This window comes from Mus musculus, chromosome 13 (assembly GCF_000001635.26).
Source record: "Mus musculus strain C57BL/6J chromosome 13, GRCm38.p6 C57BL/6J".
Taxonomy (NCBI): domain Eukaryota; kingdom Metazoa; phylum Chordata; class Mammalia; order Rodentia; family Muridae; genus Mus; species Mus musculus.
Genome location: NC_000079.6, coordinates 82,188,044 through 82,212,181, shown reverse-complemented (window position 1 = coordinate 82,212,181; position 24,138 = coordinate 82,188,044).

The following is a 24,138-nucleotide window of genomic DNA, read 5'->3' as shown; positions in this document are numbered from 1 at the left end:
AAATTCAGACACTAGACAAGCCTGTCCATTCTCTCCCTACCTATTCACTATAGTACTCAAATTCCTAGCCAGAGCAATTTGCCAACAAACGGAGGTCAAAGGGATACAAATTGGAAAGGAAGAAGTCAAAATATCACTATTTGGAGATGATAAGATAGTATACTTAATTGTCCCCAAAATTTCCACCTACTAAACCTGATAAACAACTTCAGCAATGTGCCTGGATATAAAATTAACCCAAACAAATCAGTGACCTTCCTCTACTCAAAGGATAAACAGGCTAAGAAAGAAATTAGGGAAACAACACCCTTCACAACAGTCACAAATAATATAAAATACCTTGGTGTGACTGTGACTAAGCAAGGGAAAGATCTGTATGACAAAAACTTCAAGTCTTTGGAGAAAACATTGAAGTATATGTCGGAAGATGGAAAGATCCCCCATGCTCATGGATTAGAAGGATTAATATAATAAAAATGGCTATATTGTTGAAAGCAATCTACAGAATCAATGCAATTCCCATCAAAATTCCAACTCAATTCTTCACAGAGTTAGAAAGAGCAATTTGCAAATTCATCTCAAATAACAAAAATCTTAGGATAGCAAAAACTATTCTCAACAACAAAAGAACCTCTGGTGGAATCACCAACTCCGACCTCAAGCTGTACTACAGAGCAATTGTGATTAAAAAAAAAAAAAAAACTGCATAGTACTGGTACAGCGACAGACAGTTAGATCAATGGAATAAAATTAAAGACCCAGAACTGAACTCACTCACCTAGGGTCACTTGATCTTTGACAAAGGAGCTAAAATCATCCAGTGAGGGGGAAAAAGCATTTTCAACAAATGGTGCTGATTCAACTGGCGATTGACACGTAGAAGAATGCAAATTGAGCCATTCCTATCTTCTTGTACAAAGCTCAAATAGGAGTGGATCAAGGACTCCCACATAAAAGCACATACACTGAAACTAATGGAAAAGATAGTAGGGAAGCCTTGAGCACATTGGTAGTGGGAAAAAATTCCTGAACAGAACACCAATAGCTTATGCTCTAACCTTCAAGAAATGACAAATGAGACCTTATAAAATTGCAATTCTTCTGTAAGGCAAAGGACACTATCGACAGAGCAAAACAGCAACCAACAGATTGGGAAAAGACCTTCACCAACCCTACATCTGATAGAGGGCTAATATCAATTATAGACAAAGAACTCAAAAAGTTAGCAGAGAACCAAATAACCATATTTAAAAGTGGGGTACAGAGCTAAACAAAGAATTCTCAACTGAAGAATGCCTAGTGGCTGAGAAGCATCCAAAAAAAAGAAATGTTCAACATCCTTAGTCATCAAATAAATGAAAATCAAAACAACACTGAGATTCTACCCTCACACCAGTCAGAACAGCTAAGATCAAAAACTCAGGTGACAGCAGATGCTGGTGAAGATGTGGAGAAAGAGGAACACTCCTCCATTGCTGGTGGGATTGCAAGCTGGTTCAACTACTCTGGAAATCAGTTTGGCAGTTCCTTAAAAAACTGGACATACTACCTGAGGACCCAGCAATATCACTCCTGGGCATATAGCCAAAAGATGCTCCAACATGTAACAAGGACACGTGCTTCTCTGTGTTCATAGCAACCTTATTTATAATAGCCAGATGTCCCTCAACAGAGGAATGGATACAGAAAATGTGGTACATTTACACAGTGGTGTACTACTCAGCTATTAAAAACAATGATTTTATGAAATTCTTAGGCAAATAAAAAATATCATCTTGAGTTAGGTAACCCAATCTCAAAAGAGTTATGCACTCACTGATGAGTGAGTATTATTAGCCTAGAAGCTTGTAATACCCAATATACAATTCATAGACCACATGAAGTGTGAGGAGCCGCCCTCACATTTGCCATTATAAGATGGCCCTGACAGCTGTGTTCTAAGTGGTAAACATAATCTGCACACGTGCAGGGGCAGTTTTCCCGCCATGTGTTCTGCCTTTCCCGTGATGACAACTGGGCCGATGGGCTGCAGCCAATCAGGGAGTAACACGTCCTAGGTGGAGGATAATTCTCCTTAAAAGGGACGGGGTTCTGGCACTCCCTCTCTTCGTCTCTTGCTCTCTTGCTCTTGCTCCTGAAGATGTAAGCAATAAAGCTTTTGCCGCAGAAGATTCTGGTTTGCTGCGTCTTTCCTGGCCGGTCGTGAGAACGCGTTTAAGAGTTGGTGCCGAAACCCGGGACGAGAAAATCCGGGACGAGAAAATCCGGGACGAGAAAATCCGGGAAGAAAAAAAAAAAAAAAACCCGGGACAAGAAAACTCGGGACGGGAGTTAACCATCACCGGCGCAAGGAAGATCCCTCATTCCGGAACCAGAACTGCGGGTTATGGTAATGAAGGTTCCCGTAAAACAGACTGTTGAGAATGATTCAACTGCGTGAATTCAGAACTCTTCAGCTGGGGAACGGCGGTAATAAAGTGTTCCCGCATCACAGACTGTTGAGAAGGATTCAACTGCATGAATTCAGAACTCTTCAGCTGGGGAACAGGAGTACCAGTGAGTACAGCTTTACAAGGTAAGTCTGGTCTAGAACTTTCTAAGGAAAGTCAAGACAGTCTATCAGAAGTAAAGTGGGAAATAGCTTTACAAGGTATGTTTGGCCTTGAACTTTCTCTAGTGTTAGAAGCCCTTTTGTTCCTTTTCACATGTCAACAAGTGGTTAAGGCAGGGCGAATTCTAGACGAAATTAAAGTCAATCTATCAGATGTAAAGCGGGGAGAGAGAGTAGGAGCAAAGAGAAAATATGGTACACAAACTAAGTATACAGGCCTTTCCAAGGGTCTTGAACCCGAGGAAAAGTTAAGGTCAGGTAGGAATACCTGGAGAGAGATTAGAAGGAAAAGAGGGAAAAGGGAAAAGAAGAAAGATCAATTAGCGGAGGTCTCTAGGAGAAGGAGCCTGTGCTCATCGCTGGATAGGCTCGGGGAGCCAGCTCTTGGTAGCTCTGAATCAGATGATGAATTCTCCTCTGAAGAAACAGACTGGGAGGAAGAAGCAGCTCATTATGAGGGAAAAGGGTACCAGCCAGATAAAATGCGAGCTAATCGGTCAAGGAAAAAGCCAAAAGTGGCTGGCAAAGGCCAGCTTGCTGCTTGGCCTCCTGGCAGTCGGTTTCAAGGTCATAGTGCACCTGCGCCCTATGCAGAGCCCTCGCCCTGTATAGTGCATCAGCCCTGTGTAGTGCATCAGCCCTGCGCAGAGAGGCAATGGACAGAGAGGCAATGCGCAGACTCGTTCATTCCAAAGGAGGAACAAAGGAAAATACAACAGGCATTTCCGGTCTTTGAAGGAGCCGAGGGTGGGCGTGTCCACGCTCCGGTAGAATATGTGCAAATTAAAGAGCTTGCCGAGTCGGTCCGTAAATATGGAATCAATGCTAATTTTACCTTGGTGCAGTTAGACAGGCTTGCCGGCATGACACTAACTCCTGCCGACTGGCAAATGATTGCAAAAGCCGCTCTCCCTAGTATGGGCAAATATATGGAATGGAGAGCTCTGTGGCAAGAGGCTGCACACGCGCAGGCCCGAGCAAACGCTGCTGCTTTGACTCCAGAGCAGAGAGATTGGACTTTTGACTTGTTAACGGGTCAGGGAGCTTATTCTGCTGATCAAACAAACTACCATTGGGGAGCTTATGCCCAAATTTCCTCCACGGCTATTAGGGCCTGGAAGGCGCTCTCCCGAGCAGGTGAAGCCACTGGACTAACAAAGATCGTCCAGGGACCTCAGGAGTCATTCTCAGATTTTGTGGCCAGAATGACAGAGGCAGCAGAGCGTATTTTTGGAGATTCAGAGCAAGCCGCACCTCTGGTAGAACAGCTCATTTATGAGCAAGCCACAAAGGAGTGCCGAGCGGCCATAGCCCCAAGAAAGAACAAAGGCTTACAAGACTGGCTCAGGGTTTGTCGGGAGCTTGGGGGACCTCTCACCAATGCAGGCTTAGCGGCCGCCATCCTCCAATCCCAGAACCGCTCCGTAGGCAGAAATGATCAGAGGACATGTTTTAACTGCGGAAAGCCTGGGCATCTTAAGAAAGATTGCAGAGCTCCAGATAAAAAGCGGGGAACTCTCACTCTTTGCTCTAAGTGTGGCAAGGGTTATCATAGAGCCGACCAGTGTCGCTCTGTGAGGGATATGAAGGGCAGACTCCTTCCCCCACCTCATAGTCAATCAGCTGATGTGCCAAAAAACGGGTCATCGGGCCCTCGGTCCCAGGGCCCTCAAAGATATGGGAACCGGTTTGTCAGGACCCAGGAAGCAGTCAGAGAGGCGACCCAGGAAGACCCACAAGGGTGGACCTTCCTTGCCGCCTCCGACTTCCTACTAATGCCTCAAATGAGTATTCAGCCGGTGCCAGTGGAGCCTATACCATCCTTGCCCCCGGGAACCATGGGCCTTATTCTAGGCCGGGGTTCACTCACCTTGCAGGGCTTAGTAGTCCACCCTGGAGTTATGGATTGTCAACATTCCCCTGAAATACAGGTCCTGTGCTCAAGCCCTAAGGGCGTTTTTTCTATTAGTAAAGGAGATAGGATAGCTCAGCTGCTGCTCCTCCCTGATAATACCAGGGAGAAATCTGCAGGACCTGAGATAAAGAAAATGGGCTCCTCAGGAAATGATTCTGCCTATTTGGTTGTATCTTTGAATGATAGACCTAAGCTCCGCCTTAAGATCAACGGAAAAGAGTTTGAAGGCATCCTTGATACCGGAGCAGATAAAAGTATAATCTCTACACATTGGTGGCCCAAAGCATGGCCCACCACAGAGTCATCTCATTCATTACAGGGCCTAGGATATCAATCATGTCCCACTATAAGCTCCGTTGCCTTGACGTGGGAATCCTCTGAAGGGCAGCAAGGGAAATTCATACCTTATGTGCTCCCACTCCCCGTTAACCTCTGGGGAAGGGATATTATGCAGCATTTGGGCCTTATTTTGTCTAATGAGAATGCCCCATTGAGAGGGTATTCAGCTAAAGCAAAAAATATCATGGCAAAGATGGGTTATAAAGAAGGAAAAGGGTTAGGACGTCAAGAGCAAGGAAGGACAGAGCCCATATCACCTAATATCTAATGATTGGGCAGTTTTAGTTACCTCCTTTTCAGGACAAATAGATAACCATTATCCAAAACATCCAATTTTACAGTTTGTCCAAAATCAATCTGTTGTGTTTCCACAAATAACGGTAAGAAACCCACTTAAAAATGGGATTGTGGTATATACTGATGGATCAAAAACTGGCATAGGTGCCTATGTGGCTAATGGTAAAGTGGTATCCAAACAATATAATGAAAATTCACCTCAAGTGGTAGAATGTTTAGTGGTTTTAGAAGTTTAAAAACTTTTTTAAAACCCCTTAATATTGTGTCAGATTCCTGTTATGTGGTTAATGCAGTAAATCTTTTAGAAGTGGCTGGGATGTGAACAAAAGTTTCCAGGATTATGCGTTACTTCCATTCAGTATGAGAAATTTACTAGGGCAGCTAATTTGTCAAAAAGTCTTTCTCAGTATATGTTACAGAATTGGACGGCTGAATTTGAACAGATCCTTCGGGAATTGAGACTTCAGGTCAACTCCACGCGCTTGGACCTGTCCCTGACCAAAGGATTACCCAATTGGATCTCCTCAGCATTTTCCTTCTTTAAAGAATGGGTGGGATTGATATTATTTGGAGATACACTTTGCTGTGGATTAGTGTTGCTTCTTTGGTTGGTCTGTAAGCTTAAGGCCCAAACTAGGAGAGACAAGGTGGTTATTGCCCAGGCGCTTGCAGCTTTAGAACATGGTGCTTCCCCTGATTTATGGTTATCTATGCTTAAGCAATAGGTCGCTGGCCACTCAGCTCTTGCACACCACGAGGCTAGTCTCATTGCACGGGATAGAGTGAGTGTGCTTCAGCAGCCCGAGAGAGTTGCACGGCTAAGCACTGCAGTAGAAGGGCTCTGCGGCATATATGAGCCTATTCTAGGGAGACATGTCATCTTTCAAGAAGGTTGAGTGTCCAAGTGTCCTTCTCTCCAGGTAAAACGACACGGGAGCAGGTCAGGGTTGCTCTGGGTAAAAGCCTGTAAGCCTAAGAGCTAATCCTGTACATGGCTCCTTTACCTGCACACTGGGGATTTGACCTCTATCTCCACTCTCATTAATATGGGTGGCCTATTGCTCTTATTAAAAGAAAAGGGGGATCAATTAGCTTTTGTGCCACCTTCCTCCTCCACCTCGGCTCTTTTATTTTGTCCTTTCTGTCCACCTGATAACACTGTGTCTTCTTTTTCCTTTTTCTTTTTAAGCCCTTCTCCTTTTCCGACATATTTTCTTGTTGCTCTATAAGGATTTTCTGACCTGTCTTGACTGCCTCTACACACAGTTTCAAACAGTAACAGAGTCCATATATCAGAACAAGCAAGACCAAAACTATCAGACCTACCCACAAAGGGTCAATGGGAGAAAAAAGCATAACTACTCAGCGAGGATCTCTTGATCACTACACTGAGGTTATCATAGTCCCTTAACTTGTCCCAAAACCAGGAACCTTAACTTGTCCCAAAGCCAGGAACCTATCGTTACCTTGTGCCTGCTTCCTGGCAACTTTATACTTGCCTCTATTTTATCCGAGGTCCTTCCCAAACTCCTGGGTTACTTTGTGCCTACTTCCTGGCAACTTTATGCTCACCTCTATTTTATCCGAGGTCCTTCCCAAACTCCTGGGGTCGCAAGTTTCACTCACCGTGAACTTACCCTGCCGGCAACCACTAACTGCTGAAAGTTCTGAACTTCAAGAAGAAGGAAGACCAAAGTGTGGATCCATCTTAGAGGGGAGAACAAAATTCATATGAAGGAGTTAAAGAGACAAATTGTGGAGCAGAGACTGAAGGAAAGGTCATCCAGAGACTGCCCCACCTGGGGATCCATCCCACATAGTCACCAAACCCACACACTGTTGTGAATGCCAAGAAGTGCTTGCTTACAGGAGCCTGATATTGCTGTCTCCTAAGAGGCTCTGCTTGTGCCTGACAAATACAGAGGTTGATGCTCTCAGCCAACCATTGGACTGAGCACGGGGTTCCTAATGGTGGAACTAGAGAAAGGACCCAAGGATCTGAAGGGGTTTGCAGCCATATAGGAGGAACAACAATATGAACAAACCAGTACACCCAAAACTCCCAGGGATTAAACCACCAACCAAAGAGTACACATGTAGAGACCCATGGCTTCAGCTGCATATGTAGCAGAGGACGGCCTTGTTGGTCATCAATAGGAGGAAAGGCCCTTGGTCCTAGGAAGGCTCAATGCTCCAGTATAGAGGTATGCCTGGGCCAGGAAGTGGGAGTGGGTTTGTTGGTGAGCAGGGGATGGAGAGGGGATAAGCGGTTTTTGGATGGGAAACCAGGAAAAAGAAACAAAGTCTCACATTATTTTATTATGGTGTGTGGGGGAGAGGGGTGTACGGGGACAACATTGTGGAGTCAGCACTCTCCTTCAACCTTTATATGATTTCCTAAAGTTATGATAATGAATTGTATGTTCAACTTTTCAAAACTTTTGACAAGATAACAGAACCACTGAAGTAAAGCCTTTGCTTTTCTGAGACAATCAATATTGGTCAGCTGGGGCTGAAGAATTATCTGTGATTAAGAATGAGACCAGCACAGCTGAGCTGAACCCTTCTGAGTAGTGTTTTTTTTTAGGGTCAGCACTCAAAAGCTGTATTCTAGAGGTTGCCAAGGTTGTAGCTTGTGCTACCAACTGAACTTTGTAGTGCAAGAGTCACCTAGTTTTTTGAGTTTTGAAGACATGAAAGGGTCGTTGAGAGCAGCTAAGGCCTGGCACAATATGGCCGGGTTACAGTTGCTGGAGAGATCATGGTACAACCTAATTATAGCAGGAGATTCCAGCAGTTTGGAGATGCCATAACCATGGAATGACCACCTAAAGCAGCACTGATGGCTGCGAAAGCCGAGAAGCCAAGCAAAGGGTGGAGCCAGAGAAGACCCAGGCCTCTTGGAGAAGCCAGAAGACTGTGAGTGGATCCAGACCTTAGATAGTGAGTTATTTAGATAGTTTGAGTTTGGTTTTGCTTTGTTCAAATTGTGACTGTATCCTGGTTATTCTCTCTTCAAGCAAAAACTGTTATTTAATTTATTTACTTATTTTATAGGAGCCCACAGTTGAAAGAAACTGGGTATTTTAAAGAGACTTGGGTATTTGAATTTTTATGCTTTGTGGAGTTTTTGAAATTAAGAATGTTTATATTAATGTATAATCTTTGGAATAAAAAAATAAAAGAAAGGCTGTCTTAACAGTGACTTGTTAATTGGTCAAGTTGACAAGGGATAAATTGTGTTGGATAGGGTTTTTTGGTTGTTGTTGTTTATTTGTTGTTGTTGTTGTTTTGTCAACTTGACACAAGCTAGCATTATCTGAAAGAATGTAAACTCAAATGAGAAAATGCCTCATAAGATTGGACTGTAGGGCATTTTCTATTTTTTTAATTATTCATTTTATTTGTTTACATTTCAAATTATATCCCCATTCCCAAGTACCCCTCAGCAAACCCCACATCCCATTCCCCCTCTTGCTACCCTTTTTCCTCCACGAGGGTGCTCCTCCACCCAATCACCCACTCCTGCCTCTCTACTCTAGCATCCAGCTACACTGGGGCATCAAGCACCAGGACCAAGAGCCTCCACTCCCATTGATGTCAGATAAGATCATCCTCTGCTATATATGTATCTGGAGCCATGGATCCTTCCATATATACTCTTTGCTTGGTGGTTTAGTCCCTGTGAGCTCTGGGGAGTCTGGTTGGTTGATATTGTTGTTCCTATGGAGTTGCAACACACTGTGACTCCTTCAGTCCTTCTCCTAACTCTTCCATTGAGGGCCCCAGGCTGCTTCAATCCTACCTAGAATGTGGAACAGAATAATCACAGGAGGTAGAGGGAGGGAAGAACCTGGGAGGAAGAGCGTAGGGGAAGGGGACAAAGGGGGCAGGATCAGGTATTGAAAGGGACACTAAATACAGAAGATCAGGAATTGAATAAAAATATGTAACAGTAGAGTATGAGGAACTGGGGGTAGCCACTAGAAAGTCCCACATGCTAGGAAGTGAGAGGTACCTAGCTGGATAACATTAGGTGAAATGCCCAACAAAAGGGAAATAGAACCTGTAGAGACCACCTCCAGTAGACCAGCACAGCCTCCAGCTGAGGGGTGGGACTACCCACCCATCTCAAATTTTTTATGGAACAGAGAAAGGCCAACCAAAGACCACCCCATCTAGGGATCCATCCCATCAGCAGACACTAAACCCCGATGATGCCACGAAGCACTTGATGACAGAAGCCTGGTATGGCTGTTCCCTGAGAGGTTCTACCAGCACCTGACCAATACAAATGCAGATAGTTACAGCCAATCATTGAGCATTTTTTAGATTAGTAATTGATGGGGAAGGACCCAGACCTTTGTAAGTGGTACCTTCCCTGGGCTGGTGGCCCTGAGTTCTATAAGAAAGCAGGCTGAGCAAGCCATGGGAAGCAAGCTAGTAAGCAGCACCCCTCCACAACTTCTGCAGCAGCCCCTGCCTCCAGGTTCATTCTGTTTGAGTTCTTGTCCTGACTTCCTTCAGTGATGAATTAGAATGTGAAAAGATAAGCGGGGGAGGAGGGGGACACAGACTGTTGCCTCCCAACTTACTTTTGTTCTTGGTGTTTCCTACAGTAATCATAAACTTAACCAGGACACAGACAGAGTAAGAAAACATAAAAATGTACACCACCGCTGTATTTCTTTCATTCTTAAAATGCAGGGGTGGCTTTATGGACCCTCAACACAAAACCTGATGCCAACTATGCAAAGAAACATGAGTTTCTTAACCAGGTTTTCACTTTTCTGCAGTGGGATCCCTAATCAAGGTACAGAGTCTGATCCAGCGACTCTATTCCTTTCTCTGTCCACCAAAGTCAATAAGATGGTTGGGTTCCCCTCTCTGCCATATTCTATACTTCGTGGCAGTTTTATAATCTGGGATTTGATGGATTCCACAAAAAAAGAGTGGCAAAATTTGTCTTCTGAAGTGAGTCAAAGAAACTAGTAATAAAATAATGTACATTTACATAAATGAGTTTGGCAGCTTCAAGACATATAGTGCTTACCAAGAACTTCATTAAGGATAAATTTTAAAAATTTTGGACGATAATTTAACTCAGTAGTGCAGCATTTTCCTAACTTATATGAAATCCTGGATTGGGCTTCCAGCACCAAACAAAAGTGCTCAGCATTTGCCCTTGTTGCCTTCTTTCAATTTAAAAATTCTCCAGCACTCTAAATCTAAAAAGAATACACTATTTAAATTTTACTACTTTGGCAATATTGTTGTATTTCTGTAGAATTTTTTATTTCAATAGATACATTTTTAAACTTGTACAACCTATAACTGATTTTTACTTTTACTTAAAATGTTAGTCATTCTCTGAGTACTTTGTTTAGGCTTGACTACATGAATATTTCACTCTGGTAAGCTGGTTGTCACAGTCTATGGTAAATAAATCAATACTGATCAGTTATTCTAATTAAATGTTTCAAAAACCTGTGAATTTAGCTTTCAGTGTCTATAAGTAGTTTATTTGGGAGTTTAATTGCTATAAAAGTTAAAATATCTGCTTAATGATATTAGAAGGATTAGCAAGTTAACCTGAAATTAGAAAGTAATAAAATATTTGAAGTTAAATATTACATTACAACATTTTAAAGGCCTTGATACAAGTTTGTATCCTGAGCAGAATACCATAAGAGCAAAATATTCCTCTTCTTCTCTTTGGAAAAATAACCAATACAGAGGGTGGTATTTGGTATTAACAAATGGGCTAAGAGCAATTAATAAGTAGTATGGCCTCACATGATCTACTTTTTCTCATCCACTTTTCTTTTATACACCTGTGTAATGTCAACCTTGTCGCTATAAAGGAACAAAAGATGATTATATCTGCAAGACTCTGGGAAATGGCAGGGACCTTTCATTGTAAAGGGAAAGAGGAAAGTCTCACAATTCAGGGACAGGAAGCTATGATTTACATAATGAATATGGCAAAGAGACCTATAAAGAAACAAGAGTTCCATGGCAGAAAAATCACATTGGCTTTACTCCAAGACAACAGGCACATCCCTGGAAAATCTGATGTGCCAGAATAGAACAGTATGTACTGTTCCCAGAGCCAGAATCAATGCAGCATTTGGCTTTCTACTTGAGCTTGGAACATGGGACTATTTTTCTCGCATCCTACCAGGGCTCCATTTATGTTTAGCACCTGCATGCAACCCAGGAGCTTGAGAACAAAATTTTATATATGGGTGGGAATTGCTTGACAGGATCATTATTTTACAATTTAAATATATTCATTTTTGTAATTTCTATGTTCTACCATTTAGCAATCATGGAGATCAAAGTGTAATCTACAGTTGAGCTACTACTCAATAATAGTAGCTCCATTCTAAAATTACTTTCTACAAACTCCATCATTATATAAAGAATAAATTGTTCATCAGGGTATAATATACAAGGATGAAATTAGATGGTCAAGCCAAAGCTAAGCATACTATATAACCAAGTTTAGAGACCATGCTCTAAATAATGCATGTTCATTCTATAATTTGCTGCTTGTGTAACATTCAGTAAATAATATAGTCGATTAGCTATCAGAAGCCTCGTCTTTCCAAGTTATTTCATTTAAAATACTAAGATAAATATGAAGAAAGTATAACAGACATGGACTAGTTTCTCATACCAAACTTTGTATATATTGGTAAATATTCAATAAAAATCAATATGATGGCTGTGATCTCAGGATGTCCACACCACTCCTTTCTGTTTGCCAGTCATTCCAAGAACTCTGAAAAGCAGAGTGGTGAAAAGTAGGTTGCTCCCTGCCTTGAGAGGAAAAGAGGAAATGGAACAATTGAAATAGCAAGGACAGGTGGGCATACATGAGCTAGAATAGAAAAGAAACTGCAAATTTTTCCAGAGCTGGGGATGCAGAAAAACAAGAGAAGACATTTAGGGTGTTACCGGTATCATAGTTTTCAGATGCTTGGAAACTGGGAGAAATGCAAATATGAATTTCTCTCATTTTCTTTTTTGATATTTCAAGACAGGGTTTTAGTGTTTTCCTGGCTGGCCTGGAACTCATTCTAGACCAGCCTGGACTTCAGTTCACCAAGATTAGGCAGCTTTGCTGAGAGTAAAGGTGTGTGCCACCACTGCCCACTGTTCCTTTCATTTCCTTTAAGGCCATAATTCCCAGAATGGAGTTCTAGATTTGCAGAAGAGAAAAATATTGCAAGCTAAATTGTGTCTTCTGAAAATCCACATGTTAAAACCCTTTACTACCTCAAACTGTGACTGCATTTGGATCAAGTTCTTTAAAGAGACCACTAAATTAAAATGAGAATATTGCTGTTTGACTCAGTTCAATCTAATTTATATCTAAAACAATACAAAACCAACCAATGAATCAAACAAACAAAAACCTGAAAGGCATTAACGATGGCCCAGTTGAAGAGTGGCCCAAATTGTCAGAACTTGTCAAAGGCAGCCCTCTGCATGCCCAGGACCGTTGTGGATAGCCTTGGGGCTAATAATATTTGATGTTAATTCTGTTCTCCTGTTCTAATAGTTGAGGACAAGGAATGAGTCAATACTCAGGTGAATTCTTTAATTTGTAAAATAAAGGAGAGCTGATGATTAGGCACCACCAACAATGGAGGAGTGTTCCTCTTTCTCCACATCCTCGCCAGCATCTGCTGTCACCTGAAATTTTGATCTTAGCCATTCTGACTGGTGTGAGGTGGAATCTCAGGGTTGTTTTGATTCGAATTTCCCTGATGATTAAGGAGATTGGGAAAGGAGCTTTACCTATCCTAAATCAGATAGGGGACTAATACCCAATATTATAGAGGAGAAAGTGGGGAAAAACCTCGAAGATATGGGCACAGGGGAAAAATTCCTGAATAGAACAGCAATGGCTTGTGCTGTAAGATCTAGAATTGACAAATGGAACCTCATAAAACTGCAAAGCTTCTGTAAGGCAAAAGACACTGTCAATAAGACAAAAAGGCCACCAACAGATTAGGAAAGGATCTTTACCTATCCTAAATCAGATAGAGGACTAATATCCAATATATATAAAGAACTCAAGAAGGTGGACTCCAGAAAATCAAATAACCCCATTAAAAATGGGGCTCAGAGCTAAAAAAAGAATTCTCACCTGAGGAATACTGACTGGCTGAGAAGCACCTGAAAAAACGTTCAGCATCCTTAATCATCAGGGAAATGCAAATCAAGACTAACTGTTTTGTGTTTTCATTGCCAGAGTATATTTGGGAGGATATTTACTGCAACACAGGACAAATGAGCAAACTTTCAGTTTCCAGAACTGAAAAAAACAAATGTCTGTAGTTCAAGCCATGGTGTGTGGTATACAATGACATTCCTAGAAATTACAACAGGAAATGAACATTTAAGTTAGCTAATGGGGGATAATATTCTCCTAATTTTCAAGGTTTAAAATTGTGTGACAAGAGCGTTTCCTTTAATGAAGATTATTTTTTCTTGAATTGTGTTCCTGCTAATCTCTGGTTGTGTAATTTTAAGTAATTTACTTTCTTCATACCTAAGTTTTTTTCATTTTAAAACTGAATAATATGTCACTTTATGTCCATTTAAAATTAATAAATGTGTAATTTGTTCAGTTATAACTCTTAAGTGAGATAAAATATTTAACACATCTATTATTGGTAGACAGCAATGAACAATCATATTAGCTATATCATTTATGCATTTTAAGATGTTTAAAGACTTTCTGTCGGCAAAAAAGCAGGCCTGTTTTATAAACAGTAGTGTTGTGGGAAAAGCTTGGGTAAACAGAAGTCATTTAATCTGTGAAGTTATGACAAGGGTGGCCTGCTTCATGTCTCCCCTTTATACTTCATCACTGAGGTTGGAATGGAAAGTGTTTCTTATTTGAAAATTATCTTGTTCTTTTCTCTTACTGTAATGAAACACCATGGCTGAAGCTATTTATACAAGGAACAGTTTACTTGAGGTTATAGTCCTAGAGAGTCCATCACCATCCTAGAAGCATTATAGTAAACAGTAGCCACTGAGTTGAGAGCAGCTACAAGCCCTCATCTACAACCTCAAAGAGAAAGCTGAGAGAGAAAGCTCAAAATGGCAGGTCTTCATGTTTTCTAAGCCTTTCTCCAGTGACATAATTTCTTTACCATGGTCACAAATTCTGAGCCTATCCAAATAGGGCCAACGATTGTGGACCAATTATTGAAATGCCAGAAAATATGGGGATAATTTCTTCAGACTATCACAATAATATCTGTAGGTTACAATTTATTAGAGAAAGTGTGTCCAATGGAGAAACTTAGATGCAAATTAAATTTTGATATATGCATTTGTACGTGAGAGTACTTATGGTGGCATTTGTGTATGTGTGAATGTGTTACCATTGTTATGTAACTCAGAGGTTGATGGCAGATGCCACCCTTAGTCATTCTCCACCTTATTTTTTGATACAGGGTCTCAAACTGACCGTAGCACTCACTTTTTCCAGCTAGTTTATCTGACAAGTTCACAGAATATACGTATTCCCCTCCCCCCCTTCTCTTTCCCCAGGGCTAGAATTACACACATCTCCCTGCTGTGCTCCTCCATGTGTGCCATGGATAGAAACTCAGATGCTTGTTATATAGTAACACTTTACCAAGCCATTTCCCTATTCCACCATAGGATTGTTCGTAAATTACTTTTCCGCTACTATTTCTCAGTCCCAGAGATTGCTCTAAGTACATTTTTATATTACTTCAACTAGTCCTCGTCATAGGCTTATTAAATATATTTGATTGATATGTCAGGAGACTGACTTACAAAGAGACTCAATAGCATACTCATGCTTAAACAGCAGGAGAACGGAGTTGGGATTGAAGTGTCCCTGCACACACCAGAGGACATGCTTTTATCTACTCCATACGCAAATTCACAAAACTTTATTGGGTAAACACTTGCTTTTTATTTATCCTAAAACACATTTAGTATGAAGAGTTTATTTACAGAATAATGCTGTCCAGTTCTTTAGTAGGGAAATAGATGTAAATACAAGTTAAACATATTGCATGATTAAAAGCAAGTTCTCTGCCCTTGAGCTCATAACCCAAATGTACACATTAACAATTTCTATAAGCTGAATTACAAGGGCCATTTTCAACGTGCTATGAACATGGATGCTGAGGTAAGAAAGTCAGACTATATGCATAAATCATGAATATTCAGATTCCTAAGGGCACACAGGTACATTTGTACCACTAAAAACCATTCTTAAAGGCAAATACTGGGATCAGCTTGGAATGTTTCCTGGTTCTGAATACTAAAGACAAAAGTATTACCTTGTTTTTGCTTTTTGTTTGTTTGGTTTTTTATAGGATATTTTATTTAGTTACACTTCAAATGTTATCCACTTTCTCGGTCTACCCTCCAGAAACCCCCTATCACATCCTCCCCTCCCTTTGCTTTTTTGAGGGTGTTCCCCCACCAACCCACCCACTCCTGTCTTCCTACCCTGGCATTCTTCTACTTACTTCCTATCAATGGCCTCTACTCTAATTGATGTTCAACAAGGCCATCCTCTGCTACATATGTGGCTGGAGCCATGGGTCCCTCCGTGTGTACTCTTTAGTTTGTGGTTTAGTCCCTGGGAGCTCTGTGGGGGTCTAGTTAGTTGATATTGTTGTTCTTCCTTTAGGTTGCAAACCCCTCCAGCTCATTCAGTCTTTCCTCTAACTCCTCCATTGGGGACCCCATGCTCAGTCCAATGGCTGGCTGCCAGCATCAGCCTCTGTATTTGTCAGGCTCTGGCAGAGGATCTCGGGAGAAAGCTATATCAGACTTCTGTCAGCAAGCACTTCTTGGTATCTGCAAAAATGTCTGGGTTTGTTGTCTGTATGTGGGATGGATCCCTTCCCTGAACAGAATACCAATGGCTTGGCTTATGCTCTAAGATCAGCAATCAACAAATGGGACTTCATAAAATCACAAAGCTTCTGTAAGGTAAAAAACACTGCCAATAGGAAAAAATGGCAAATTACAGATTGGGAAAAGATCTTCACCAACCCTACATCTGAAAAAGGGTTAATATCAATTATATACAAAGAACTCAGGAAGTTAGAATCCAGACATCCAAATAATCCTATTAAAAATGGGGTACAGAGCTAAACAACAAATTCTCAACTAAAGAATACTGAATGACTGAGAAGCACTTAAAGAAATATTTGACATCCTTAGTCATCAGGGAAATCCAAATCAAAACAACCCTGAGATTCCACCTCACACCAGTCAGAATGGCTAAGGTCAAAATCTCAGGTGACAGCAGATGCTGATGTGGAGAAAGAAGAACTCTCCTCCATTGTTAGTGAGATTGCAAGCTGGTACAACCACTCAGGAAATAAGTTTGGCAGTTCCTCAGAAAATTGGACATACTACTTACTACCTGAGGACCCAGCTATACCACTCCTGGGCATATACCCAAAACATGCTCCAACATATAACCAAGAAACATGCTCCACTATGTTCATAGCAGCCTTATCTATAATAGCCAGAAGCTGGAAAGAACCCAGATGTCCTTCAACAGAGGAATGGATACAGAAAATATGATACATTTACACAGTGGAGTACTACTCAGCTATTAAAAACAATGAATTTATGAAATTCTAAGTCAAATGGATGGAATTAGAAAATATCATCCTGAGTGAGGTAGCCCAATCACAAAAGAACACGCATGATATGCACTCACTGATAAGTGGATATTAGCCTAAAAGCTTGGAATACCCAAGATACAAGTCATAGATCACACAAAGCTCAAGAAGAAGGAAGACCAAAGTGTGGATACTTCAGTCCTTCTTAGAAGGGGGAACAAAATACCCATGGGAGGAGATACAAAGACAAAGTTTGGAGCAGAGACTGTAGAATTTTTTTTTTTAATTTTATGTGTATGAGTGTTTTGCCTGCAGGTTTGTGTGTGGACCATGTGTGACTGGTGCCTCAGGAGGACAGAAGATGATATCAGATCACCCCTTTGTAGCATGCCTCATTGAAGCAGCCGCTAGAATTTTTGGAGACCCTGATATACCTATGCCTTTGGTAAAACAGCTAGTGTATGACAATGCACTAAGGAGTGTAGAGCAGCTATTACACCCTATAAACATAAAGGTTTAGAAGTTCGGATGAAGGTTTGCAGAGAACTAGGGGGCCCGTTAACCAATGCAGGCCTGGCGGCAGCTGTAATACAATTGGGTAGATCTACTAATGATACTTGTTATAAATGTGGCCAGAGAGGACATTTTAGAAGACAATGCCCTGAAAATGAGAAAAGGACTCCATTAGATAAACCTAGACAGCCAGGAATATGCCATAAATGTAGAAAAGGAAAACATTGGGCTAATGAGTGCAGATCAACAAAGGACATAGAAGGCCGACCATTACAAGCAGGATATGGTGGCACTAGGCAAAAAAATGAACAACGGGGCCCACGTCCCCCGGGCCCTCAAATATATGGGGCTCTTCAGAAAGACCACACGAAACCTCATCCGAGAGACCACGGAGAGCCACTACTGGCTCCGCAGGATTGGACCTCCACTCCACCACCAGACTCGTATTAACCCCACAGATGGGGGTACGGCCCATAGATACAGATTTTAAAGGCCCCCTTCCCAAAGATACTGTAGGACTATTGCTTGGCCGCTCATCTTCTGTTTTAAAAGGATTACAAATTACTCCTGGAGTGATTGATCCAGATTATACGGGGGTTGTGAAAATCTTAGTGGCCTCCCCCAGTGGCATTTCAGCTATCTCCCCAGGAGATAGAATTGCTCAATTATTACTTTTGCTAAGTTTGCATAAATATTTTCCAGCAAATAATAAAATAAGAGGAGAGAGTGGACTAGGTTCTACAGGTTCTCGGTTCACTTTCTTATCAATGGAATTAGGAGATCGCCCCATGTTAACTTTGGAGGTTGAAGGACAATCCTTTCTGGGGTTGTTAGACACAGGTGCAGATCGCAGTATTATCTCCACTCATGATTGGCCGCAAAAATGGCCTTCACAAACATCATCTCAAAGCCTCCGTGGTCTAGGTTATGAGACTGCTCCCCTTATAAGTGCTAAGGAATTGACTTGGAAAAATGAGGAAGGTAAGTCAGGGAAATTTTTTCCTTATATTGTGGATATTCCTGTGACCCTATGGGGTAGGGATGTCCTAACCAAAATGGATCTTAGACTAACTAATGAGTATTCCCCCACAAGCCCGAGAAATTATGTCTAGTATGGGCTACACTCCAGGAAAAGGGTTAAGAAAGTCATTACAAGGCATGACTAGGTCAGTGCCTGCAAAGTTCAAACAAGATAAAAAGAGATTGGGTTTTTCCTAGGGGCCATTGAGGGTGGTATACCCATTACTTGGAAAACAGAGGAGCCTGTATGAGTTCCTCAATGGCCTCTTTCCTCTGAAAAGTTAGTAGCTGCCAGAAAATTAGTAGAGGAACAATTGAAATTAGGACATATTCAACCTTCCCAGTTACCTTGGAATACACCATATTTGTGATTAAGAAAAAAATCAGGCAAATGGAGGCTGCTGCATGATCTTCGAGCCATTAATAATCAAATGCAGATTATGGGCCCTATGCAGAGGGGTCTGCCCCTACTTTCTAGTTTGCCCAGAGTGGCCTATTATAATCATTAATATTAAGGATTGTTTTTTTCTCTATTCCCCCTGCATTGTGTGATAGTGAGCGCTTTGCCTTTACTATTCCTTCTGTAAATAATGAAGAGCCTGATAAACGGTATCAATGGATAGTTTTACCTCAAGGAATGGCAAACAGTCCTACTATGTGTCAACTTTTTGTAGGAGAAGCCCTACAACCTGTCCGTGATGCATTCCCAAAATTAAGGATAGTGCATTATATAGATGATGTCCTTCTTGCCTCAAAGAATAAAGTTTAGATGAAGCCTATATTAAGCTAGTAAAAGACTTAAAAATTAAATAATTATTTACAGCTCCTGATAAAGTTCAAATGGGAAATTTAGGAGAGTCTTGGGTGCTCGAGTTACTCCACATTTTATTACACCTCAAAAGATAGAATTACGTAAAGATCACTTAAAAACATTGAATGATTTCCAGATGTTGGTAGGTGATATAAATTGGATTCGTCCATATATGAGACTATCAAATTTTGAATTAATCCCACTTTTTGATATATTGAAGGGTGATCCACAGCTTTCGTCACCTTGTGCTCTCACCCCTGAGGCCCGAGTAGCATTAGAAAAGGTAGAAAGGTGTTTAGAAAAGGCCAAGCTGTATAGATGGAAAGAAGGAGAGGACATCCTCCTATGTGTTTTGAAGACATTCTGTCAACCAACAGGAGTGTTGTGGCAGTCAGGTCCCCTATTGTGGATTTATCCTCATGTGTCTCCCAATAAAACCCTTGAATATTATCCCATTGCTGTAGCTCAATTAGCGATTTTGGGCATTAAATCGTGTATTCAACATTTTGGAGCACCCCCTCAGAAAATCATTACATCTTATAATGCTAATAAATACAGATCCTAAGTTCTTTGATAGATGATTGGGCCCTATTGCGCTGTAGTTTTGATGGGGAATTAGATAATCATCATCCCAAAGATCCTTTGCTACAATTTTTTAGTGAACATCCAGTGATTTTCCCCAAAGTCACAGCATCTAAACCCATATCGGGTGCATTGGATATTTATACAGATGGTTCTAAAACAGGTGTTGGTGCCTCTGTAGTTAATTCTCAAATACCCGTTCTTTTGCAATACAATCCTGGCACCCCACAACTTACTGAATGTAAAATTGTGTTGGAAGTATTCAAAGCTTTTAAGGAATCTTTTAATCTAGTCTCTGATTTGGCTTATGTAGTAAATGCAGTGCGTGCATTAGAAATTGCAGGACCCATTAGACCTACCAGCCCTGTGTGCACCATCTTATTAGAGTTACAAAAATTGATTTGGAAAAGAACACATAAATTCTTTATTCAACATATTTGAGCTCACTCTACCTTGCCAGGCCCTATGGTTGAAAGAAATGCCTTAGTGGACGATAGCACTCGCATGGAATTTATTTTTCACGCCACCCCACTGGAGCTTGCAAAAGATTTTCATTGATTGTATCATGTTCCTGCTGCCACACTTCAGCAGAAATTTGATATCTCTCGAGCCTCAGCACAAGATGTGGTGTTACAATGCCCACAGTGCGTACAATTTCACCACCCTCCTCATGTTGGTATTAACCTTTGCAGATTGCTTCCTTTAAAACTGTGGCAAATGGATGTTACTCATATCTCAGCATTTGGAAGATTAAAATATGTTCATGTTTCAATTGACACCTGTTCAGGTGTCATTTTTGCCTTCCCCATGTCCGGTGAGAAATCCTGCAACATAGTTGGCCATTGCCTAGAAGCCTGGGCAGCTTGGGGAAGGCCAGATAGTTTAAAAACTGATAATGGCCCCGCATACACATCAAAATCATTCCAAACCTTTTGAAAAATAATGCAGGTTAGTGTCCTGAGCTATTGTTCCCGCCCACAGGAACGCACACAGGACACAAGATCCTTCCGTAGCTAATCTTTATTACATGTTGATGAAGAAGACAAAGAAGGCTCAGAAACGTGTTGCTTAAATACCTCCTGGTATGACGTGTCTATACCCGACTGGCAGCTTCACCCACGATCTCCTACGCCCCAGGGATGGGCTAGTGACTTGGCGGGCTTTTGCTCCTTGCACATGCACACATAGCGTGTTCTTTGTTTAGATGGCATAAGGCACTGCGGAGCCAGCGCCATCTTATGATGGTAAATGTTATTGCGGCTCTCCACAGGTTAGTCACTCTACTGGCCTTCCCTACAATCCACAGGGCCAAGGCATTGTGGAAAGAGCACATCAAACCTTAAAAGAACTCTTACAAAAACAAAAAGGGGGAATCACCGATGGCCAGCCACCCAAAGAACAATTATCTTTAGCCCTCTTTACTTTAATTTTTTTAATTCTGGACGAACATGGTCGTTTGGCTGAAGATAGGCATGCCATGACCTCACCTATCCTTAAACATAATGTCAAATGGAAAGATGTCCTAACTGGAAAATGGTATGGCCCAGATCCCATTATTTTGAGATCCAGCAGAGCTGTTTGTGTTTTTCCACAAGGTCAAGAACACCCTATTTGGGTACCAGGGAGGCTGACGTGAAAATTTCTCCCCCCGACAGAGATATAGATTGTAATAGTTCCAGAAGGACATGTTTTTTAGCAGAGTGTTGGCAGGGTATACTGATGTGGTTGTGAAACTTCCCACCTTTGTGCCTATAGTAGATTTTGAAATGTTTGCCACCTATGCCCATTAGGTGCCCCTTGTATAAAGTTGTACAAGCTAATTTCTCTCAGTCTCTTGAACAGATTTGCCTCTTATCTGAGTAGGAAATTGGTCAGCTAAAGCAGAGCAGTTGTCCAGAAAGCTGCTCCTCTAGATTGCAAAACTCAACAGCACTCAATTGGACCCCGTTACCTTGGAGGACTTCACCTCCTGGATCACCAATGCTTTCTCATTTTTTAAGGAATGGGTGGGAATGTTGGCCTTGGGGGCAATGGTCCTCCTGGGTTGTGTCTTTTGTATCTGGCTATTGTGTCGATTCAAACGAGAGCACGCTCAGTATAAGGCAGTGGTGTACCAAGCATTGATGGCGCATCTCCCAATGTTTGGCTGGCCTCTTTAAAAAATTAAGAGTTTTCCCTAGGTCATCTGGCAGTTGTAGTCACACAGATCCATGGTATCCAGTGACAGGCAACTTTCCTTATGCACAGACCAACCTAAGACATGGGGCCTGGAGGCGATAGGGTAACCCTAGGACGGGTAAGGCTGTGACATGAAAGGATCGACCTAAGACAGGAGCCATGGACGATGGACATACTTGCCCAGACCTAGTCCAACATCATATTTTTAAACAAAAAAGGGGGAGCCAAGCACCTAAAAGTTGGCGCTGGCCTCCAGTATACCATTGCTGTAAACAATGCCACTGCGCAGGCGCTAGGCCGAATCTGGCGCCAACCCCTCCCAAGCGGGTACATACAAATCAAAGTGCCGGCTGACTGACCAATCCCAGGAGGACACATAGCTCTCCCCAGTGCTGGGGTGTATATAAGCAGTCCTCCCTGGGTTTCCGGAGCTCCCGTAGCATTGAGGTGTTCCTGAAATAAAAAAGGCTGTTGAGAAGAATCTGACCGTGTTGCATTTTTTCTTGCTGGACGAGGTGAGCACTACAGTCTAGTTTAGAAAAACAGACAGTCCACTTTAAGTTGTAATGACTTAAAATACTAGAGACCAAACAGAAGTACCTTTGAATTATAGATATATAAATTCAACATTATTTGATTTTTAAGTGAGCCAAGTCATCACATAAGGAGATTGTCCCTCCAGGCAAACCACTTGCTGTTGACACAAATTGCTATTTGACAAGGGATTAAAAGGAAAAATGGAGCAGAAGGAACATTAAAATGTAAACAGTGTCCAAGCCTTGTTGCTTGTGCCTTTTGCTAGGTGTTTTACACATTTAAAGTTAATGCTGGCTGTTTCAGAGGTTTTTGTCTTGTTTTGTTTTAGGAACTACTAGATTTTAACTATTTCCAGAAGTGTGCTACTCTGATACCAAATTCTCTAGATTTAGATTTGTAAATATAATCAGCTGATTTTGGAATTGTTTATCCAATTATAAATTGTGTTCAAAAATCCACATAAAAATCTGTGAACTTTTATTTGCTTTTAGGACTTCCAGGAACTTGAAATTGTTGAAGGATAGTTTGCAGGGTCCCTATAAGGTCTTCCAGAGGTTCATGGCTTTAGCTTTATTCTGCCATGCTTTATTGGATTGGTACACATCTACAGGCACTGGCATGCTCTTTGGTGTTAGCTCAAGGGTCTTCACTTTTCCAGTGAGTTCTGCAGGGAGCAGTCCAAAGAGAAATAAATCTGGGCTTGAAAAAGCTAATACATCATTCTGAGTGCCAAAGTTTTACAAAGTTGCCCATTCTAAAAAAAAAAAAAAAAAAAAAAAAAGTCAGGAAAAGCATTTATATGTGTTGTATGTTGGGTTTGGAGGTGTGGAGGATAGTATCACTGCTTTTGAAAAAGAGCAAGCCTCTTTCACTGAATTTACTATGTAGCTAAAGATAAACTGCAATTTCTGATCTTTCTGCTTCTATCTCCCAAGTGCTAGGATTACAGGTGTGCCTTAACATTCCACTGTATGCAGTCCTATAGGTCAAGTCCAGAGAGTTTCAAGTGCATGCTAGGCACTCTACCAAATTAATTCATACAGTATGTTTTAATTACAGTTAGTAGCAAAGACAAGAAAAGTAAATTGAAAATTTTTCTAACTACCCATGTGTGGTAGATGGGGGAATAAGAGAACCTGATAAAACCCTTCAAGTTACCTTTAACAGTGCAGTTAAAAGCACAGAAAAATGATTGTAGTTAGGTCATTTTAGTGCCTGGTTTAGCCAACCCCGTAATTAAATAGAACAAAAGCCAACATGTCATTAATATGAACAACTGCTCAGTTTCATTGTGAAACTATTTTCATTCCTTTACTTATTCTTTTTCCTCTCATAAATATAAGTTTGTGCTTCCAGATAAAGGAATACATATCCTAAAATTCTAAAATTTAGATTAACATTATATGAAATGATGAGAAAATTCAGCCCAGAGTGGATATGTAACTAAAATATACTTTTAAATTTGAAAATAGAAATGTGGGAAGCACTAAATAACTAAATAACTAAATAAACAAATATTGTTGCCCAAATATATATTTGTAAGATTAGCATTTCATCCTCCTGACATACTTACATACAAAAACCATACATGTGAGTATGTGAGTAGAAGCACACATGTGCACATGTTTTATGCTTCCATTTGTCATACAAAACACCACTGCACTCCTATTGGTATGCAAAGATG